Source organism: Protopterus annectens, chromosome 17.part0 (genome assembly GCF_019279795.1).
Source record: "Protopterus annectens isolate FY-2018-M chromosome 17.part0, PAN1.0, whole genome shotgun sequence".
Taxonomy (NCBI): Eukaryota; Metazoa; Chordata; order Ceratodontiformes; family Protopteridae; genus Protopterus; species Protopterus annectens.
The window spans coordinates 86,336,538-86,357,628 of NC_056751.1; the positions used below are offsets into that span (position 1 = coordinate 86,336,538).

Genomic DNA, 21,091 nt, shown 5'->3' on the forward strand with positions numbered 1-21,091 from the left:
TATTTAAACCTTTCAGTTGTGGCTGGTCTGTCTAGAGATATTTAAGCTCTTAGAGTACTTGCATATCTATTTGGTGACACTGTGCAAGCCACTCCTAATAGCCTTGCTCTTGATCAAACTACCATTTGAATTTATAGTAACATTAGACAGTAAGATTGGACGCCCTTAGCTAAGGGACTTAAAGTAGCTGATGAGTGGCTGGTGGCAGTCCAAACTACCTTATAGTCTGGGCAAAAAGGGGCATAGCTAGTAAACCTGTGCCAGCCTTTCCAGATGTGTGTGTGTGTGTGTGTGTGTGTGTGTGTGTGTGTGTGTGTGTGTGTGTGTGTGTGTGTGTGTGTGTGTGTTTATGTATAAATCAAATCTCAAAGAGTGTGTGTTCAGCTACTTGGGCAGGGACATGAAGCACTGGTTGGACAGAGGGTTTGCTGGAGGTCTTGGCTTGGCCACTTAGCTTAGATTTCAACTCTATAGCTGTGCCAGTGGGGAGCCTTACTGGGGATCTGGAGAAAGAGGGAGAAACCAGCCCCAGACTTGAGTATGGTCTCTGTGTGCTCTTAAGGGAAATTGCACTTTACTGTGAGTGTACTTGTCATCCTCCCAGTGTGCATGTCCTCTACTGTTGCCAGTGGTTAGGATTGAGGCTCCTTAATTACTGGGCCAGTGTTGGGGCATCACAGCTTAACTAAGGGAAAATGCTTAAATCAGGAAAACACATTAAAAGTTGCATGTGTATTTTAATATTTATTTAAAAATATGACATTTTCAGAAATGACATCTGTGATGATAAATAGTACAAATCTGCTGAAGTGATTATTTATATTGTGCATATGTAAGTTAATCATTGCCATTTAAGTCAGATGAAGTTTAGCTTACTAAAGCTATATGCAGTTGCACAATCTGTGGGTAGTTTTCTGGGCATTCAACGTTCCTAAGGAGTTTGTATATGCTGTGAAAATTTGTTATAGCCCCCCTCTCCAGCTAGAATGCTCCTAAATCTCTGTTTGTTCATCCCACCTTAACTTAGCTTCCACTTCATGACCCATAACATAGAGAAGTGCATCTGGATTTCATCTGTTTGTTTATCTAATTTGGTTGTCACAAAAAATTGTGTGAACCTCAGTCTCCAGGAGGCCAGAAAAAGGGTTCTGAGAAGCCATGTGGCTCTAGTAGGTTAAACTTTGTCATGGTTGATAAAATTTGTTTAGTAAGCTAAACTGTTCAGATTTGGTAAAACTACAACTTTGAGGTAAAACGACTTTCACTGATAAAATGAATCAATTCTGATTTACTGGATTCACTAAAGGTGGCATGGTGCATTTTTTAACTGATAAAGCAATTTTTGGCTTACGTTTGTTGCGATGATCTCTGTTCTGACACCATTTTAGAGGCCGAACTAATGGTTAACAAGTAACTGTCACTGGCTGAATCAGAAAACTTAGGATGTTATGTAGTCCTGTCTTGCCTACATTCTTACCCATGGGTTCGGAGCCAAATATCGGCTCTGACTCGGCCTATTTTACTAGCTCAAAAGTCTCTGATTGGCTGGGCTAAGAGGGTATCCCATGGTACACTGCTCCATATCCCCAGATCTCGTTTGCCGCTTGTAAAGCTCGGACATGGTCTCGCTTGGCTGTGGCTAAGTACCTTATTTTCACTTATTTCTCTTGAGAAATTAGTTTCTTTATACCCAAAAGCTATTTTAATAGCTATATCTTCCTGCTGTCGCTGTGATTGTGTGTTTTCTTGGTGTTTGTGGTATCCCTAACTGTTCCCACGGGCTAGGCCCGTTTTAGTTAGAGGACCTAGTCCTCCCTTAGTTGAGTTTTTCGTGTGTTTGTTGTCTTAAGAACCGTTTTAGTTAGAGGTTCTTGCAGTGGTGTCTTTTTGTTGCTAATCGTTCCTTTTAGGGGTTCGCTGAGTCTGTGTTGTACTGTTTGCTAGTGTACTTGTGGGCTTTCCCGCCCGTTTGGAAAGTTTGTTAACTGTTCTCTGGAGTTAGAGATAATGTCTAAGGATCAGAAGGAACATAAGCCTTCTGGCTTTAAAAAATGCTCAAAATGCGGATATAAAATGTCCATCACAGATGGACACTCTGTGTGTGTCTACTGCCTTGGAGCCATCCACTTACAGGAGTCATGTAGCTTTTGCCATGGGTTCAGTCCTAGGGTGCTCCAAGAGAGGAAAAACAAATTGATTTTAAAGGGACTGCTTAAGCCATCTTTTGAGGAAGCTATAGATTCGTCTTACAGTTCCCAGTCGAAATCTAAAGCCTCCAAGTCCAAGAAAAGATCTCTGGCTCCATCTGCATCTTTGGAGCCTCCGGAGAAAATTACTATATTGGACTCTGCTTCCTCGGCTCCACTGTCCTCGGGGCCGCAGGAGGCATCTGTGTTAAGTGAATCGGCATCCACTCCGATTATTCTTGAACCCATTCGGAGCTGGTCACCTAGTGTGAGGCATAGTTCACCAGGTAGGAGAGCCCAGTCTCCATCCATCTCCTCCAAATCCTCCAGGCTTTCTGATTTGGATGTTGATAGGGTAGTGCAGAGGCTCCTGCAGTCGCCGGTGTTGGCAAAATTGTTTTCGGCTCCGACCCAGTCGCTCCGGAGTCGCTTCCTATGACTGTTTCGATGATTCCTCCTCCGAGCACATCTTTGTCGTCGGAGCCGGTATGTTCCGCTCCGAGTGATGTTCTTGCGCTGGCTCCGATACCCCCCTTGGGCTTATCGGTGCCGACCTCTGCTCCGACCATGTCGGTTCCGTCCACAGGGTTTGAGACTCGGGTCTCCTCGGTCGGGCCTGAAGGGGATACTTCAGGACATCTTTCGGTTCCGAGTCTCCCACTCAGTGCATCGGCTCGGGGGACCTCGGTCCCGGTCGTGGCCTTGGAGGTCGGTCGGTCCTCGGACTCGGGGGGACCTGCCTTCGAGGCCATGTGGAGCGTGCTGGCCAGATCGTCCGCTACATCACCCGGGTCGGTCATTCCATCCCCTACCACTCTGGCGAGAGCTTCTGACACTCGCCTATCCTTGGACAGTAGAGCGCCAGGACCTAAGGACACCCCCACGAGCGGTCCCCCACTTTCTGAAGGTCTCTCAGAGCCTGTGCCTGAGGAACCTCCCAGAAAGAAATTGTGCAAGAGGAAGCACTTAGACTCCCAGGACGAGTCTCTCACTTCCGATACTGACCTCGAGGAATCGGAAGGATCCCCCAAGTCTTCCTCTGATGATGTTTCCTTCTCTGATATCCTGGAGATACTGAAACAAAGAGGAGACTGGCCTTCCAAAACTCCTTCCGAGGAGGAGTCAGTATTCCTTAAGGCTTTTGGCGCTCAACCCTCCGCCTCCTGGATGTCACCACCCTTCGATGAACTTCTTGACCTTATTTGTCGAAGGGTGTGGGAAAAACCTGATTCTGTGGAGCCTGTACCTAGGCGTCCCAACAAATTTCTCTCCGCCCCTCAGGGAAAAGAGTTTCTGTCAAAGGGAGTCCCTGTAGATGCCATGGTGGTGGCGGCAGCCACCCAGAAGGAAGTTGCAGAGTCTTCCTCTTCGGTCCATCCTCCTAACAAAGAGTCTAGGACTATGGACTGGTATGGGAAGCGTACCCTGTCTTCAGCAACCTTCACTTTATGGTCGCTGAATTACTTGTCTCATTTCACTCGGCTCCAGAGAGATCTCCTCAAAGAACTGGGAGATACTCTTGTGGGTAACATACCTGAGGCAGTGGCTCAGACAGTTAACGCACAGGTTTCTACCCTCAACTCCATCGCGAACTCGTCCATGTGACTCATTTTGTATGCGGCTGAGGGAGCGAGTAGGGTGGCCAGCTCAGGGGTCGCCCTTAGAAGGCAAGCCTGGCTATGCCTGTGTCACTTCACAGAGGCCTTCAAGTCTTCCTTCACTGATGCCCCATTTGATGGTTCCTCCTTGTTTGGGACCAAAGTGAAAGACACCCTCACCAGGTGCGAGCAAGAGGGAAAGACCCTGTCTGCCGTAGGGGTCCATTTTTCCCTTCCGTCTAGGCCTTATCCCAAGGCCCAGCAGGGGGGAAGATGTGGTTCAAGAAATCACGAAGGTTTTTTCCTGCCGCACAAGGTGAATCCCCCCTCCAGAGACAGGGGAGGGGGGAGTTATTCAGGAAGATGTCGCCCCAGAGGCAGAGGGGGCCCCCGCAATTCCAGAGACTGCGACTCCTTCCATGGCTCCCCATACTCTCATTCCTGAGGGTGTGCCCAACTGTGCTTATCCGGAGCCAGTCGGGGGTCGAATTTCCTTGTATCCGGAAGCCTGGGAAAACATTACCCAGGACCAATGGGTATTAAGGATAATTTCCGGAGGTTACCTCATTCCATTCTCTTCAGTACCCCCTCCAATAAGAAAAATCCCGGACGTTCCACCCAGTCAAAGGGATCAAGCAGCCTCAGAGATTTCTTAGCTGCTAGAAAAAGGAGCCATCCAACCAGTCCCCTCAGACCAAATTGGATTAGGGACTTACTCAAGATTCTTTTTGGTGCCGAAAAGAACAGGGGACCTGAGACCCATACTAGATCTCAGTCAACTCAACAATTACGTACACAAGTCCAAATTCTGTATGGTCACTCTGCAATCGATTCTCCCATAAGGATGCTTACTACCATGTCAAAATGGCCAGGGATCCAGGTGTCACCTACGCTTCCGGCTGGGAGCTACTCACTTCCAGTTTCGAGCCCTGCCCTTTGGTCTCACCAGAGCCCCCAGGGTGTTCACCAAGTGTACGGCAGTGGTGATGGCTCACTTGAGACATCAAGGATTCCAGGTGTTTCCGTACCTGGACGACTGGCTCCTTACCACTCCCACCAGGCATCAACTAATTCAGACCAGGGACGCTACCCTCAGTCTGTGTCACCGATTAGGCATCACAATAAACCGGAAAAAATCTGCCTTATTGCCCTTGCAGCATGTCACCTTTATAGGAGCAGAGTTGGACACCATTCAAATGCGAGCATTCTTACCACAAGAGAGGATCACAGGGTTGCAACAACAAATACTCTCACTGATGCCCCTGAGACATGCGAGGCAAGACTAATTCTACAACTCCTAGGTACCATGGCGGCGACTGTCATGTTGGTTCCTCTAGCGAGATTACACATGAGGCTTCTTCAATGGCTCCTTTTTGTCCAATGGTCTTTCCAAAGACTTCCGCTATCCCATCCAATCTTAATGACTGACAGATGCAAGCAGGACCTCCGTTGGTGGCTGTGCACCAACAACTTGAACGGGGGAAAGCCCTTCGTTCCACCCGTCCCTGTTGCCACGGTGACCACGGATGCCTTCCAGATGGGGTGGGGGAGGCATTATCTCGGCAGGACGGTCCAAGGCACGTAGCAGGAGCACGAGATACATCTGCACATAAATGTCCTGGAGATGAGAGCAGTGCTTCTTGCGTTGCAGGCACTTCAAGAAGTTCTTCCTCTAGGGACTATTGCGATACACTCAGACAACATGTCGGGGGAACCCGATCTTACTCACTATGCAGAGAGGCCATGCCTGTGTGGCATTGGGCAATAGCTTCCCAATGGTTTCTGGTGGCAAAGCACATTTCGGGGAAGACCAATGTAATAGCGGACAAGCTAAGCAGGGTGATTCTTATGCCCTACGAGTGGTCCCTGAATCGCCTGGTTGCAGAGCGAATCTTCAGCAGATGGGGTCAGCCTTGCTGCGACCTTTTTGCCAGCCCTCTCAATGCGAAATGCAGCAACTACTTCTCGCTGATCCCCCCACCGGGGGAATCACCCAGGGAAGCTCTGGCTCACAATTGGCCCTCCAGTCTGCTTTATGCTTTCCCTCTGTTTCTCCTTCTCTCAAGGGTGATTCAGAAAGCACAATCCTTGGGAAGCAGAATGATTCTGATTGCCCCACACTGGCCTCGTCAGGTATGGTTCCCCTTCCTTCAACCTTACATTGTGGATACTCCTTGGATTCTGGAACCTCTTCCAGATTTACTGACGCACATGTCGGGACAGTCCCCCCCCTCTTTGAGGACACTCCAGGAGTACACTTCCATCGTTAGTCAGACGTCACAATTTTTCACCAGAAGTGGTCCATATATTATCATCCTCTCATAAACCATCCACTAGGAAAATCTACTGTAGCAAATGGAAAAGGTTCTCTATCTGGGCTCATTCTAGAGGCATTGATCCCTACACGGCTCCAATTGATTCAATTCTGGAGTTTTTGTCTATGCTGTTCTATCAAGGGTCCACATCAGCCACCATCAAAGTTCAGCTGGCGGCTATATCAAACTTCCACGTGGCCAATGAACCTAGGGACTATGTAAAGCATTTCTTAAAGGTACTCTATTACTTCGTCCCCCAGTATCCCAACCTGTCATGCCCTGGGACCTCAATTTTGTTCTTCAAGCCCTCACTCTTCCACCATTCGAGCCTGCAGCTACCTGTGAGTTAAAAATTTTAACATGGAAAACAGCCTTTTTAACAGCAGTCACTTCAGCGAGGCGGGTCTCTGAAATTCAAGCCCTCTCCATCAAACCCCCATATTTGATCTTCCATAAAGATAGGGTCTCTCTTAGACCAAACCCATCATTCCTTCCCAAAGTGGCTTCGGTGTCTAATATGAATCAGTCTACTGAGCTGCCGGTTTTCTTCCCCAACTTTTCTAACAAGGTAGAATTCAAATTTCACCAATTGGATGTACATAGACAGTTAAGCTTCTGTCTACACTGGACAAAAGATATCAGGAAATCTGACCAACTCTTTGTCGCCTTTTCAGAAAACCGGTTTGGTTCTCTGGTATCCAAGATCACGCTTTCTAGATGGATAGCTAGCTGTATCTCCTTCATCTATCAGACAGCAGGTAAAAATTTGCCTTTTCCAGTAAAAGCCCATTCCACAAGAGCGGTCTCCACATCCACAGCCTATCAGGCTAGATTGTCTATGGATGATATTTGTGCTGCGGCTACTTGGGCTTCTCCTCACACCTTTGTTTCTCATTACAAATTGGACGTGGTTTCCAGGGGCAGATCTTCATTTGGCTCCACAGTTCTCAGGAGTATTTTCTTATGAGCCACCCAGGATGTAGGTGCTAGGGATGCTGTCCCACGGGTAAGAATGTAGGTGAGATAGGACTACATAACATCAAGAAGTTATGTACTCACCATAACGTTCAATGTATGTAGTCCATCTCGCCTCACATTCTTACTTACCCTCACGCCTTCCCCCTGCCTGGAGGATTTGGAAATTAAGTTGTCTCCTGCAAAGTCCATTTGGATAGTTTTTGTTTGTATGGATGCGAGGTATGTATGAAGTAATTATGTTAGCAGCAAACTAGATCTGGGGATATGGAGCAGTGTACCATGGGATACCCTCTTAGCCCAGCCAATCAGAGACTTTTGAGCTAGTAAAATAGGCGGAGTCGGAGCCGATATTCGGCTCCGAACCCACGGGTAAGAATGTGAGGCGAGATGGACTACATACATCGAACGTTATGGTGCGTACATAACTTCTTGATACACCATTAGTATAGTGCAATAGGTATCTTTTACTTGTAAAAACATGGCAGCTCAGTTATGATTTTAAATAATCAGCATCTCACACCCATCTTAGGCATTGTATCATGTCACCAACTGATACACAATATTTTTGAGTTATTTGTATTTTCATCCACTTTCCTTCATTCTCTTTTCCTGATCACTTTTGGTAAACGTTGCATCTGATATGCTTATTTGGTATTGTACAGTTAAGCAAGATTTCACTCTGTGCATAATTTTCCTTTTAGCATCACTGCCTCATACATTCTTGCTCTATTTGTTTTCCATGGGGCTGCCCTATTATTGAAGGTGTAGAGCAGTATACAAATGTCAGGCATATGATCTACAGTCTAAATAGTGTCAGTTTTTTTTAAACTGAGCATTTACAGAGCTGTTTTTCATAATCTACCTGAAACTCAGATGTACTGCTATCCGTCCATTTTACTTTTGCTGTAGTTGCAGTTTTATGTTTTTGCAGTATTCATAATTTGTTATTATTAAATTGTTATCCACTGTGGTAACTGTGGTAGCAAGGTAATGCAATGGTTTGTGAATGTCTGGTTTAGATCCTTAGTTGTGTGCCTTCTTTGTGGAGTTTGTTTGCATGCTCTCCCTTTATCTATCTAGATGTTTTCTTTGGTTTCCAGTTTCCTAACACACTCCAAAGATGTAGCAAGTTTTAGTCCATTGCAAGTAAATTTTTTTAGCATAAGTGTGTAGTAGAACATTTTTTAATGGCAAACATGGTATTATTTTTGATAGTGTGTCTGTTGTTGTACTACTGGTATGATATCTAAATCTTCTTTACTGTTGTAATGTTGACGGGTTATATAGCTGTGCATAAGCAGAACTTTAGTTCCATGAGCAATTCTTGTGTAGTACCCTTAAATAAAAAGTAAACAAAATGAAAAAACAGTGCATTGTCAGAGCATTTTTGCTTGGTTTAATAAGATCCTATCAATGTTATACATACTTTTTATGTAATTGGAGAATATTGTTTATAGTTATTTGTTTTTTTCTGCAGATTGTAATACTATCTTCCCTGTATCAGTAGCCTGTAGTGAAGTACAAGGCTTGTTGAAGAGATAGCCCTAACTGACTGTTCTTGGTTACCACATACCTTCTTTTTGATCATGCATTTAATTGTACAATGTGAAAATGTTGCTTTTTAATATACACTAGAAGTACATTCCAGAGCTACACAATTCATTAAATGAACCCTGAATTTATCCTGAATTTATTTTACTAGATTTGTGAAGTTGTTTCTTTACTGTTGGATACCTTTCATAGGTATTTTGTAAAGATAGGGTAGGTCTGTGTTTTATTACGTACTCTGTGGAAACCTGGTGAGCAATCATGGATACTTAATCTGCTTTGGAAAAGAAAGACAGATTTCAGGATGACGTAGGTTTTATGGTTACTTAATGTCTTGTCCTGACAAATACTAACAAATACTGCTAGACAGGGGTCCAAGGAAGTAAATACTGTGGGAAGAAATAGCCAGGGAATTGTTATGGCTAGGCTTGTATAGGTCCTAGGGCCGATAGCCTAGTACCAACCTATGAACCTATTAAAGGTTTTACTGTAGCTCTAATTATTAATGCATGATAGGGTTTACCTATTACCAAGTATTCAAAGTTGCACTTGTTCTGTACCATGCTGTCCTCTTATAAGTTATCTTAATGCAGTGCCTGATGTGTCATAAAACAAACAAAAAAATTTGATATGCAAGATTCATTTCTCTATGTTGCTTCTGTGTCAGTTTTATATATAAGACACACACACACACACACACACACACACACACACACACACACACACACACACACAATTTCCTTAGTCACTGATACAGAAGTCATCTACCAGTGTGTTTATCAGAGGAATAGCCCAAACACTGAGGTGGATTAACCCTGAGTTTGGATCCACATAGCTGATTTTTGTAAGCTATCACATGTGCTGCAAACCCGTATACTTATGGACTGTCATTTTTTATTGCTAAAGCTGTAGTCTTTTAAAGCTGATTTTGAAAATTAGTTTAGAGAGCTTTCTACACCTATCTTCAGGATCCTTTTCTGAAAATGCAGCAATGAAGTTATTGATTTTATTTTATTTTCTATGTTTTCCCCCGTATCTGCCTGCCAACCATCAAGCCTTCCCTTATTGAACTCAAACCCATTAGTTTCCTATTTTTTTTTTTTCATTTTTTTCCTCCACTATCTTTTGACCATTCGTTTCCTGCTAGTCTTTCAGCCCATTCATTCCCCATCACTGAGATGAGGTGGAAGGGGCGATCATTCAGAAAGCCAGACAGCCATCAAGGGTGGGCAAGGATTTTTCTTTAATTTTATTTCTTTATTTTTAAGACCTAATCTGGGCCCAGACCCTGGCAAAGTGCCAGGGAAAGGACTTGTAATAGACTGACCATGAAGGATGTCCCCTCACTTCTGCAAGGGGTGTTCCTTCCAAACAGTTCTATCCATCCCCACAGAAAGACAAAGTGTGCTATGCTCAGTCTCCACCAGGGAAGTTGCACAGCCCGATGTGCTTCTGTATGCATGCAGCCCTCCCCACTTGTGAGAGTGGTGAGAGAGCCATGCCTCTTCATTTCCCCTCCCTGCTTGGGTCCTCTAGTGTCAACACCCCTATTTGAGCCCCAATCACCTAAGCCACAGTCATGACTCAATCCCTCTATGCCATAGAGCCAGGCAAGTCCATTAATTTTCTAGTCATGGGGAGTGCCCAGATCTGTCAGACCAAAAGATATCTGGAAGGACCATCATTCAGCTAGACATTGGGGAGTACTGGCTCTTGCGGCATCCTGGCAATGAAAGCATTTGAGTAAATCCCTAACTCTGCCCCCGGTTAGGGGGATGGGCTACTGTCTACTTGCTAATGACTGGAACCACCAGATATTGGCTTGGTGCTCCAGAAGCCCACTCCAAGGATGCCCACTGAAGCACCACCTTTCATTTGAGGGGTTGTAGGTGTGTGCATCCTTGTCTGCCTTGGTTCCCTTGGCATCTACATCTCCTCTGCCTTTAATGTCAAGTGCCATTACTCAAATGTAGGTTGGCCATGCCCTACTCAGGGCTTTTTTCCTGTATGCCATCAGTGCCAGGATAAAAGGGCTATCTTATTTTAGCAGAAATTTTTTTCCCTTGAGGTTTATGATCTTCCTGAAAATGAGCATTAACAGTGTGCTGATGGAAGACAGATTCCACTTGAAGACTACTATTTGTAGTGCCTGCTCTGTCTGACACAAAATCACAAAGCTTCTTCCTGCATGTACTACTCTGTATTTAATAAGAATGTTATTCATCATGCCTGCAATGTTCTGGCCTTCTTAGAGCATATCATTTCTGAAAAAGTAAATAGTTAAAAAAAGTCTGGGCTAGCCACCTGATGGCGTAAACCCTGGTTCTAGATGATTGTCACTGTTGAAGTGACACCCAACCCCATGTGCAAAAATGGGGAAAAAGGGAGTGTGGATGAATGGGCTTATTGTTATACTTTTTAACCCAATGTTTGTCACATATGTATAATTTGATTAATAATCTTGCTCCACTAGAGTATACTATATTGTAGTACTATACCTGACTGTGGAGCTTCTTTCATGGGTCCGTGCTGAAACAATGTTCTTTGAGTCAGACTGCCCTGGTCTGTACATAACCTTTAATAAATAGGTAATGAAATAAATATATCATTGGTAGCATTGAAACAAAGCGTCTAGGCCTGTTCCCCAACAGAGATTTGTTGACCAGTAATCTTAAGATATGCACATACAAAAAAAAATTCCACGAAAAAGAATACAGTCATAGGAAGCTGGAAAAGCATAAATAAGTAAATAAAACTCCCAGAAAAGAAAGCAGAAATAGGAAAATGGAGAAACCTAAATATTAGATAAATGAAGTAATTAATGAGCCACTGAACAGAAGTCATGATGTGGTATTGATCCCACAATTCAGCAGAGGCTTGAGGATGTTTGTCTAGGTGTGAGGCATTGCTTCATCTGCCTCTTTGCCCCCTTTTTCCTGCTGCAGTTTACCTACCTCTCATAACACATCATGAGACAGGTGGAAAAATCTTCTCTGTCAGTTTGAGCTAAACCTCAGTAGATGCTGCTTCAGTGCCCAGCCTGCAGGTGCAAGTTTTGCTGTATGTCTCAAGATAGCTTCTCATCACAGGGTATCTTGACTGTCTTAATCCACAAAACTCTAGACTGGACCCCTACTGTTTTACCATTTGCTGGCCTAATGCAGAATCAGTTAAAAGGTTTACCCCCCCATTTCCATATGGACAAACATCCAAGGATCAGATACCTGTCCTACAGACATGTCTCTGACCAGTTCCTTATTTGAGTGTTAAGAGTTTCGAAAAGGAATGCAGTAGCTGCTTGGCTCTGTTAACCCACCAGCAGCCTATCTTAAGAGTGATCATAGTATCTAAAAAAGGGATCCATTCCCCCAACACTTCAGATTGATACAGAGCATCAATGTTAGCATGTTTAGCACAGCTTTCCCTTTCCTTCCCAGTGAACTACAGTATAGACATCTCATGTTTTGTTAAACATAAACTTGAACCTCATGGTGGACCACTTTATATGGGACATGAAATCTCAAGCATCCAACGTTTACAAATAAAATAAAATAAATGCAAACAAAAACTAAAGCAGAAGCACAAAAGACTGCAGACAGTGTCATGACAGGTGGTAAAAACAACAGAGCGGCAGGATATGTGTTCTAACCTCCATGAGGTCTGTGTTCCAGCTCATTTGTGAAAGAGCTGTGTGTATCATGATGTACAGATATACTGTAGCTAGCTCGCTAACATAAATGCTATATACCCATATATAACATACTACCTTTTAATGTTAAAAAATATATATGTCTGTATTAGATATCTGTGTGGAAATATGCATTATGCTACACTGATCTTTGTAAAGTTAGCGTTAGTACTACATACATGGAATCTCACGGGATGTATACATCAAACTGAAAGTTTTTTTTTCATAGTCAATGACATTTCAATAAATTACATTTTGGGGCCTTAGAATAATCCAAATATTTGTCTGGTTTCTTCAGTGGTCTTCCAAACTTGAAGAGTTTAACAGGTCTGTTTCGTTTTGGGACAGCTCCAGCTCCATTAGAGCTTTAGTTAGACATATGACTTCAGGAGTCTTTCTGTGTGACTCTTGACCATTGGAGTTTTCATGTGGCTGCTCTGTTCTAAAAAGACTGGTCATGACAATTCTAGTTGCTCATCTATTTGAATTGGTGTACCATACCAAAAATATCTCTTGCTCTTTTTGTACTTTTATTATTCCCATATGGGTTTCTGCATCCTTCCAAGCATTTGCCTTCTCAAGTTTATATTGTTTTGCCAGCCTTGAACTACAAGCCTTGGACAGAACTTTTTTCATTGAAAGTAAAACAAGACAGTTTCTTTCCTTAGTTGTGATTGTTGCTCAGGCCAGCTTTTTATTATAATATCTTTTAGTAACTGCATTTGAATGTCACTATCAGTATACCTCTGAAATGTTTTTACTTGTCCTTTGTCATTGGTAACTATTTTATTATCCATATAATCTCTAGATATGGTGTAAGGAGGTTTATTATTGTCAACAGCAGTACTAAAACTGCAAGCTTTTATTCAGCTTGGCAGCTGAAACATTTTTTAGACTATTAGCTCCTCACCATACCATAATGTTGAAAAAAGTTCTTGTTTACCATGCATCCTGCTAGTTAGCATCAGGGAAATTGCCCTAGTCTACTTTGTTTCAGAAACTGATATTTTATGAGAAAACATTTCTATTTTTTTCTTTCCTACATTAATGTTGATCTTTGCCTTCCTTTTCTTAGATTCAGTCTACATTTCTGATTAGACCAGTTCTTTCATTTATCTTTTTCAGATGGTTTTGTTTCCTGAAAAAAACCCTGCTTAAGCTTTCCCTTTTTATTTTATTTTTATTTATGTATTTATTTAACATTTGTTTACCAGGAAAGTCAGACTTAGAACGAAGCCATTTTTCAGCAGAGGCCCGGGGAGAAACGCTCCAAATGCATGTCTTTAAAACATGGGAGGAAACCCACATGAATACAGGGAGGGCATGCAGAATTTGCACAGAAGGTGCCCCAGACGAGAATCGAACTGGAGAACTTCTTGCTGTGAGGTGACAATGCCACCGCTGTACAACTGCACTGTCAAATTACTGTGATTTATCACATCATCCTTACAATTATTGCTTGTTCTTTGCTTTTCTATTCTTGTAGTATAGTTGTTTATAATTGTTGTGCCTAATACTACTTCATTGGTTCATTTTTTGATAGAGTTTTAGTAGAAATTCATGTGTTGTATGAATGTTCCCAAACAAGAGTAGAAGTTTCAAAAAAACGATAATGTGGATACACAGTTTAGCCTCAAGATAGGCATATTTTGTGTGTTGTGCTTCAAGAAATAATGATTCACTGTTAAATGTAGTATATGTGTGTTCTTTATATCATCTGCTATTAATCTTAGGAAAACCACATTGTTGTTAAGATTAGATTAAAATGTGGCTACATGCCTGCTACCGAGTAAACTTCGATCTTGAATGCTGTTTCATTGTCAAACCCATAAATCTCCAGGACCAAGCCAGTACCTTCCAAGGATAATTTAGTCATGTCTAAATGGAGAAATGGGGATAGGGAGAAGAGAAAGAACCATAAAAGTGATACCGCTGAATGAGCTGATAAAGACAAAGATTTTGTATAAGTTCTGTGGCTAAAAATACCAGGAACAGAAGACCCTTATTCTTCACCACATTTTCCTTTTAGTATGTCAAAAATTTAATTTAAAGTATCAGCTGAGAAGTTACCCATTAAGCTTGTAAAAACAGATAGTGCATCTTCTTTTTGTAGATTCTGAAATTCGCAGAATTTTTTGATCTTCCAGACCATCTTCTGAAAGATCCCTGAGAAGTCACTGTATTCTAGTTATAGAATTTGACTATGAAAAGATGATAGAAAACATTGTTAAGGTTTATGAAAAAAAACTCTGTTGCTTTTTTCCCTCTGTTAAGGGCAGATTACTTAACTGTTGCCTAGTTTTTCAGCCAGGATATCCTAGTTCTCTTTGCAGATCCTTCTACAGCATTGGTCCCAAAGAAGCTGGGTTCAAACCATCATGTGCCAGTGTTGACATCAAAAGATGTATCAGCATTGACTATGGTCTCAATGTCAGGTCTACAGCCTTAGGGGTTGACCCTAAATAATGAGAGACATTTGAATTTTAAACATCATATTCATTAGAAAGATGCATACTAACATAATTCCTGTTATTCTTGCGATTTACAACCTATAAATTCTATTTGTATGCTTTTTCTGATTAACCAGCCATTTGTTTATTCAGCCTAAGTTCTGGTCGTAGCGAGACTGGGTAAGAAGGAGTCTACTGTATTTTTTTACAAAGTACTGTTAGATATACAACAGAGTGTAAATCTCTACCTTCATGGAAATATTCCCAAATTACCCCCATTTTAAAAGATGGTAAAGACATTAAATGTTGTTCAGCACAGAGATAAATTTCATTATTAAATATAGACTGTACAATATTTATGTCCTTATACACAGACAGATTAAAACTAATCAGCTCTTTCATAATTAATAGCGAACAAACTGGATTTATTCTTAAAAGACAAACTCAGGACAACATAAAAATGTCATTACTTACAAATATCTTAATAATAAGCAGGAAGCATTATTTATAGTCTTCAGTTAGAAAAAGCTTTCAGTGCAGTGAGCTGGAAGTGTATGGGTCCTTCCCTTTGCTGCTGTAATGGCCTGTTAGAAAGCTGCTGTACATTAAAGATGGCCTATTGGTAAAGGAACAATTTCATGTGTTGGTTAAATTGTTTAAAAATAGGTTTTTAAAGTCAACTCACATCCTAATTTCAAATTTTAATTTTGACCCCTTGAAGACTAGATCTTGTCACAAGGAATTTGAAATTATGCTCAAGATTACTTTAATGATTTCTTGCACATTCGAGATAAAACAAATTCCAAGTAGAAGATTTGTGTCACCTAGTCTATAAGAATAAATTATTCAGCTGTTTGTCAGACCTTTACAAAATTATTATCTGCTTTAAAGGTAATGTAAATAATAAGCTCTGGATAATTTACTTTATCTGAAGAAAATGGTGATATTCCAGAGTGAAAAGGTCACTTTATTAACTTCATTACGAGGAACTTCACTCCCTCAGTTTTGTAAATGTTTATATAGGGTATTTTGTATCCTTGATGAAATGACAAAAAATAATTATAAATAATAAACATGAATGTTGGAAATACAACCTAGCAGTTAAAGCTAACTGGGCTCACATAATGTTTAACTTCTCCAAATCGAGAGAATGTTGTGAGAACATTATTTTTAATTCATTTTAATTTTAAATATTTTGCATTTCTTGAAAGCTTTGTGTTCTGATAGAATATGGATAAATAAAATTCTAGCTTTATTTAATATTTCTCTTAGCTCATTCCCTCCAATGGGACTGTTTTGAGTGTGCACTGGTACATTCAGTGGGTGTGGCCTAAGCCTTTAAAAAATGAAGTTACCAACTTATAACTTAAACAAATGTTCATACCTCTAGAACCATAATTGTTACTAGAAGACTGTATATTCCAAACTATTCAGCACAAAATATTGTATCCAGTGGTCCCATTTCTTTAATTCTAGATCATAAACTGGATTTTATAAGACACAAGAAACACAGTAAATATTTTTTATGTTGTATAAACAGCTTCCAATATCTTAGTAAACATCCAAGTAACACAAACTGCTGTGAGCAAAATATTCATAAAACTGTGAGATTTTATATAAGGTTAAGCAGTTCTGCTTGTGTCACTTGATTGTTGAGATATTTAGAGAAATATGAACATTATTACAGTACAAATAAATAGTATACAAATAATATTCAACACCTCTGTAGCTGCACATGCATCAAATGTCAATGTAGTTATGTTTGCCATAATGTAATCTTTAAAATCAAATCTTCATATAACTTATATGTAGCATGGTTTAGGAATTATTAATGCAAATATGAACAAAAAATATTCAATGCTTAGAGACATCAGTAGTAGGGTGTAACTATAGAAAAGCCCAAAGGTGTCACTAGGCTGTAGTGAGTTAACTTAAATATGAATAACAACGAATACTGCTTATTATTAACTACTGAAGCTGTAACAAGAAAAGTCATCACAAGAAACTGGAAGAGAAACATTGCTCCACAGTTTAAAGATTTATTCTTCTCATGCAAGAAGTAATAAGCAAGGAAGCTGTGACCAAGAAAAAATAGATCATCTGATGTTACACAACAGGATTTGTTAGTTAAAAGGAAAAATCATGTGTTTGCCCCAAATCTGACCATGAGAAAGCAGACAAGACCTATATTAGTTAAGCTGCAGTCATAATAGCAGAAAGAGTTGCTTTTGATAAGATTGTGGCAGAGAAAGTATTAACGTTTAAGAAAACATGGTGTTTGTGGAAAATAATTATTCACTGTACAACAGGCAGAAGAGAAGCATGGTGAAAGGCAGGTGAGATTTAAGCTGCTCTATCTGGCTGTCAGAATATTTTTTTCCTGGGGTTAAAAAAAGGCATTTTAGATGCAGAAGAGGCCAAGGAGGAATTAAGAAAAGTTTGTCCAACAAAGAGTGAGCCAGCAAACAGAATGGAACTCTGTTCATCAGTATTCTGTCTGTGATGATGTGAGATATTGCCATCTGTGCCAGGGAGAATAGGGCAGTGCATGTGAAACATATGCCAGCATAGTTAGAGGGAGTTTTGTAAAGAAGTTTTGTGTTGACTATCCTGCTGATTTGTACAGGTGCTTGTGTTAAACATGTATCAACAGTGTTATTATAACTGATTAAATATATATGTTTAAACAGATAATTCTGGAAGGGAAGAGTAGAGATTTTTGAAATTGTTCTTTATCTTTCAGATACTGCAACAGATCTTAGCAAAGTTCAGAGTGTGCATTGTACCTGAGATCAAATGTGATGTCTTTCTATAACCAACCCTGAGAAGATGGAACTCTCACAGCAGTTTATTTTGTTTTGTTTTCTTTGCAACCTGATATAAAGATCTATGACACTTATCACAGTTAGTTCAGTTTAGTTCCATTTAGTTAGAAACCCATCACCTTGCCTTGTGGAAGTAAGCATCTCAACATCTAATCTTGTCTTGCTGTATTAATTAAGTTACTAGGGAACAGTTATTCTTTAGACAGGAAATGCAGTGAGATTAGTTCAGTAGTGTTTTTTCTGCTTCTGTTTGAATCTATCCAACTGTGTTATTTGTATTTCTCCTGCGACATGAAACTCTGGTGTTTATTGTACTTAGAAAACATGAGAATACTAAATATCTATCTTATTATTTATTATTAAATATTGTATACCTTACATTGTGGCTGGTCTGTTAGAGATTACTTTTAACATCTTGAGAGTACTTATTCTTATTTTAGTAATGCCTTGGACACTTTGAAAAGCCTTGCTGCTTTGGTTACACTCTACCATTTATGTTAGTGTTGATTTTACTCAGTATAATTGGATACCCTTGTAAGAGCCTGAGAGTGGTTGACTGGTGGCAACATAGTTACCTTATAGTCTGGGCAGAAGGGGTAGAGGTAGTAAATCTGTACCCATCATTCCAAGGTGTGTGTGTGTGTGTGTGTGTGTGTGTGTGTGTGTGTGTGTGTGTGTGTGTGTGAAAATCAAATACCCAGGTGTGGGTGTGTCAGTTACTTGGAACTGGGGCACAGTGCTCCAGACTGAGTCCTGTTTGGGATCTGGAGAGATGGAGAGTTCATTTCCTGGTCTGGAACATGTTCCCAGTGTGCTTTTCAAGGTAATTGTACTTGATGCAGAGAGCTGCATTTGAAAATACTGTGGAAATCCATTCCTGTGTTTAGTGAATGTCACTCACCAGTATCAGTGGTGGGGATAGAGGCTCCTTGATTATTGGCCTGGGATAGAGAGGCTGTTACATTGTCAACAAAGCTATAAAGAGACTTTACCAGTGAATCTTTCTCCATAGGTCCAAATGAAAATGCTTGTGAAACAGAAAAAAAGCACAGGAAATGAACACAAGTATCAGGAGTAACTTGTACTTGAATCAGAGACTAGTGTTGGGAGATGGAGATAATCGGATGAGACCAGCAGCACTGAAATTAGTGAATAAATGGAAGGCTATAAAGCATCTGTCCCAATAGGTATAGAAATAGACTTGAAATATGGCTTTGCAAGAAAAAGTGGCTGAGAAAGACTTGAATTATGTTGGTGATGATAAACTTATGGGTGAACTGTAAAACATATACCCCACATTATCTCATTAACATTTAGAATGTCACTTCCAATACAACAAGGTGGATTAGGATTACCTGATTTAAGGGGATCTTTTAGAGCTTCACAGTTACATCTCGTATACATAAGACAAACAGAAAGCTATTATTCAGAGTGGAAAGGGATGATATTGATGATGAATCAGTGTGGAATTTCAAGAAATAAGGAGAGAATGGGATCTTGGATGAAGATCCCTAAAGATAATAGCAAACATACAGAATATTATATTTGTAAAACAGCAGAAAGTATTCTAAGAACTAAGCCAGTGCTATAATGGAGAATGGAGATTCTGCTGATAGGGATGATTGCAATTAGGGATACAGAGAATAGGCAAGAGGGAGCAGGAATTTACTGGAGAAAATGGCAAGGGAGCCAAGGTATTGAAAGCAAATAACTAGAGAGGAAAATGTAAGACAATAGGAAGAAGTCAAGAAGACATTTGGACTGTAGCTAGAGACTGCCTTCTCAGTCAGGGACTGATATCAGAGTATAGGCAAAGAGAAAGGGATAGGGGAATCCTTATTGAAAGACCTGCTCATTTGTGTTGTTAACTGAATCTAGAACAGAAGCTGCTGTTAAAGAAGGATAAGTAGTATGGCATATAAAGGTTTGCACAATAACTATAGGAATCAAGCAGAGGAGGTTAGAAAAGATTGGGAAGAGAGACTAGATAAGCAATTCACAAGGAAGCAATGGGAGGACGTATGTATGGCTTCCAAATATGCAGCAAAGTCTAGAAGATTTAGGATTTTTGCTTGAAAGTGTTTGCATAGGTATTTTTGTACCCCAAGCAGACTCCAAAGATATTTTCCAAAAGAAATACACAAATCACCCAAAACAGGAACTCAGAAAACACACTTTTTTGTGTGTGTTTTCTAAGTTCCAAAGAGATTTTCTTCAGGTAGACGGGAAAGTTTGGAGGTGTGATGGGGAAGAAAGAGGTAACTGAGAACATATGTTTAGGGACAGTAATCAGCTGGCAAACAAAGATTCATTACAGAGTACTTTATAAGAAACATTGGGTGAGCAAATGAGTGTAATGAAGGAAATGATTTTTTGAGCTGGGATATAGGTTCTCAATTGCATAGACATAATAAGGCCTTGTTAAGTTTAATTCTGGTGGCTACCAAAAAAGCAATTATTAGAAAATGGAAATCAAAGTCTAAACCAACTGTACCTGAACTAGTGAATATTGTGACGGAGATAAAAGAATGAGAAGTAGGATCGTTTAGAAAAGGGTAGGAGTAAACTACATAGAACAATGGAAATTGTGGAAGCAATGCATGTAGAATAATGTTTTGGAGGAGAAGTGAGGTTGAAGGGAATGCAGAAATTCAGCAATTCATATAATGTTGGATTGATAATTGTATAAAAGGATGCATGTGATATATAATGTTTATAACGGTGAATATGTTAGCATTGTTTGTTTTCTTTTATGTAAATGTATGTTTGCCTAAAGGTGTTGAAAATGTTTAGAATGACACTGAAGGGAATGAAGAAGTAGGTATAAGTAAGTTGTTCTTATTAATATCTGTATACAAATAATACTGTGATTTGCTTGTTATATTGTAAAGCAATTTTGAGAAGTGTGCAGTTGAAGGTGTTATCAGTGACTGCTTTATATGTTAAAGATATTAAAGTAAGACAGTATTTTATTTAGGTGTAAGATATCCAGGATTTACACTCTAGCAATATAAGAAAGGGTGGATAGAAGCACGTTAAAGCTGATAAAATATTGTGATCTTGGGTTGCTGGGGTTGGGGATTGAGTATAAAAGTGTATTGGCCATGCTTTTTATATATAATTAAGATAATAATTTTCCATGTCATTACAGGGTTGATGTTGTGAAGATTAATGTCCTTGTAAGCTATAGACAATGTTTGTTTAAGCAAATAGGTTTGAAAGATAAGATAAAATGATGAAAAGCATTGGAAATATTATATTTATTGCATCTGCAAAGTTATGAGCTTGTTTTTTTTTTGTTTTCATTTGTAATCGCTCTGATTGGGAGGCAGAGTGCAGGCAGTTGGCCAGAGAAAGTTTATGCATTGTGTTTAGAGTGAAATTTGCAAGGATTCTTTCATGAATTTGTAAAGCTATTAGCTGTTTTTTTTTCTCTGTCATAGCTGACTTTTTACTTGGAGACAAACTTTCTGCAGGTGTAAGTAATTAATAGTGAGTGGTCT

General features: G+C 40.3%; 1 protein-coding gene across 1 annotated transcript in view; it reads left to right on the plus strand.

The window, feature by feature from the left end:
* Positions 1-21,091, plus strand: part of FBXO10 (F-box protein 10) — a 721,173-nt gene that overhangs the window by 10,129 nt on the left and 689,953 nt on the right. The gene's annotated exons all lie outside the window — the stretch shown is intronic.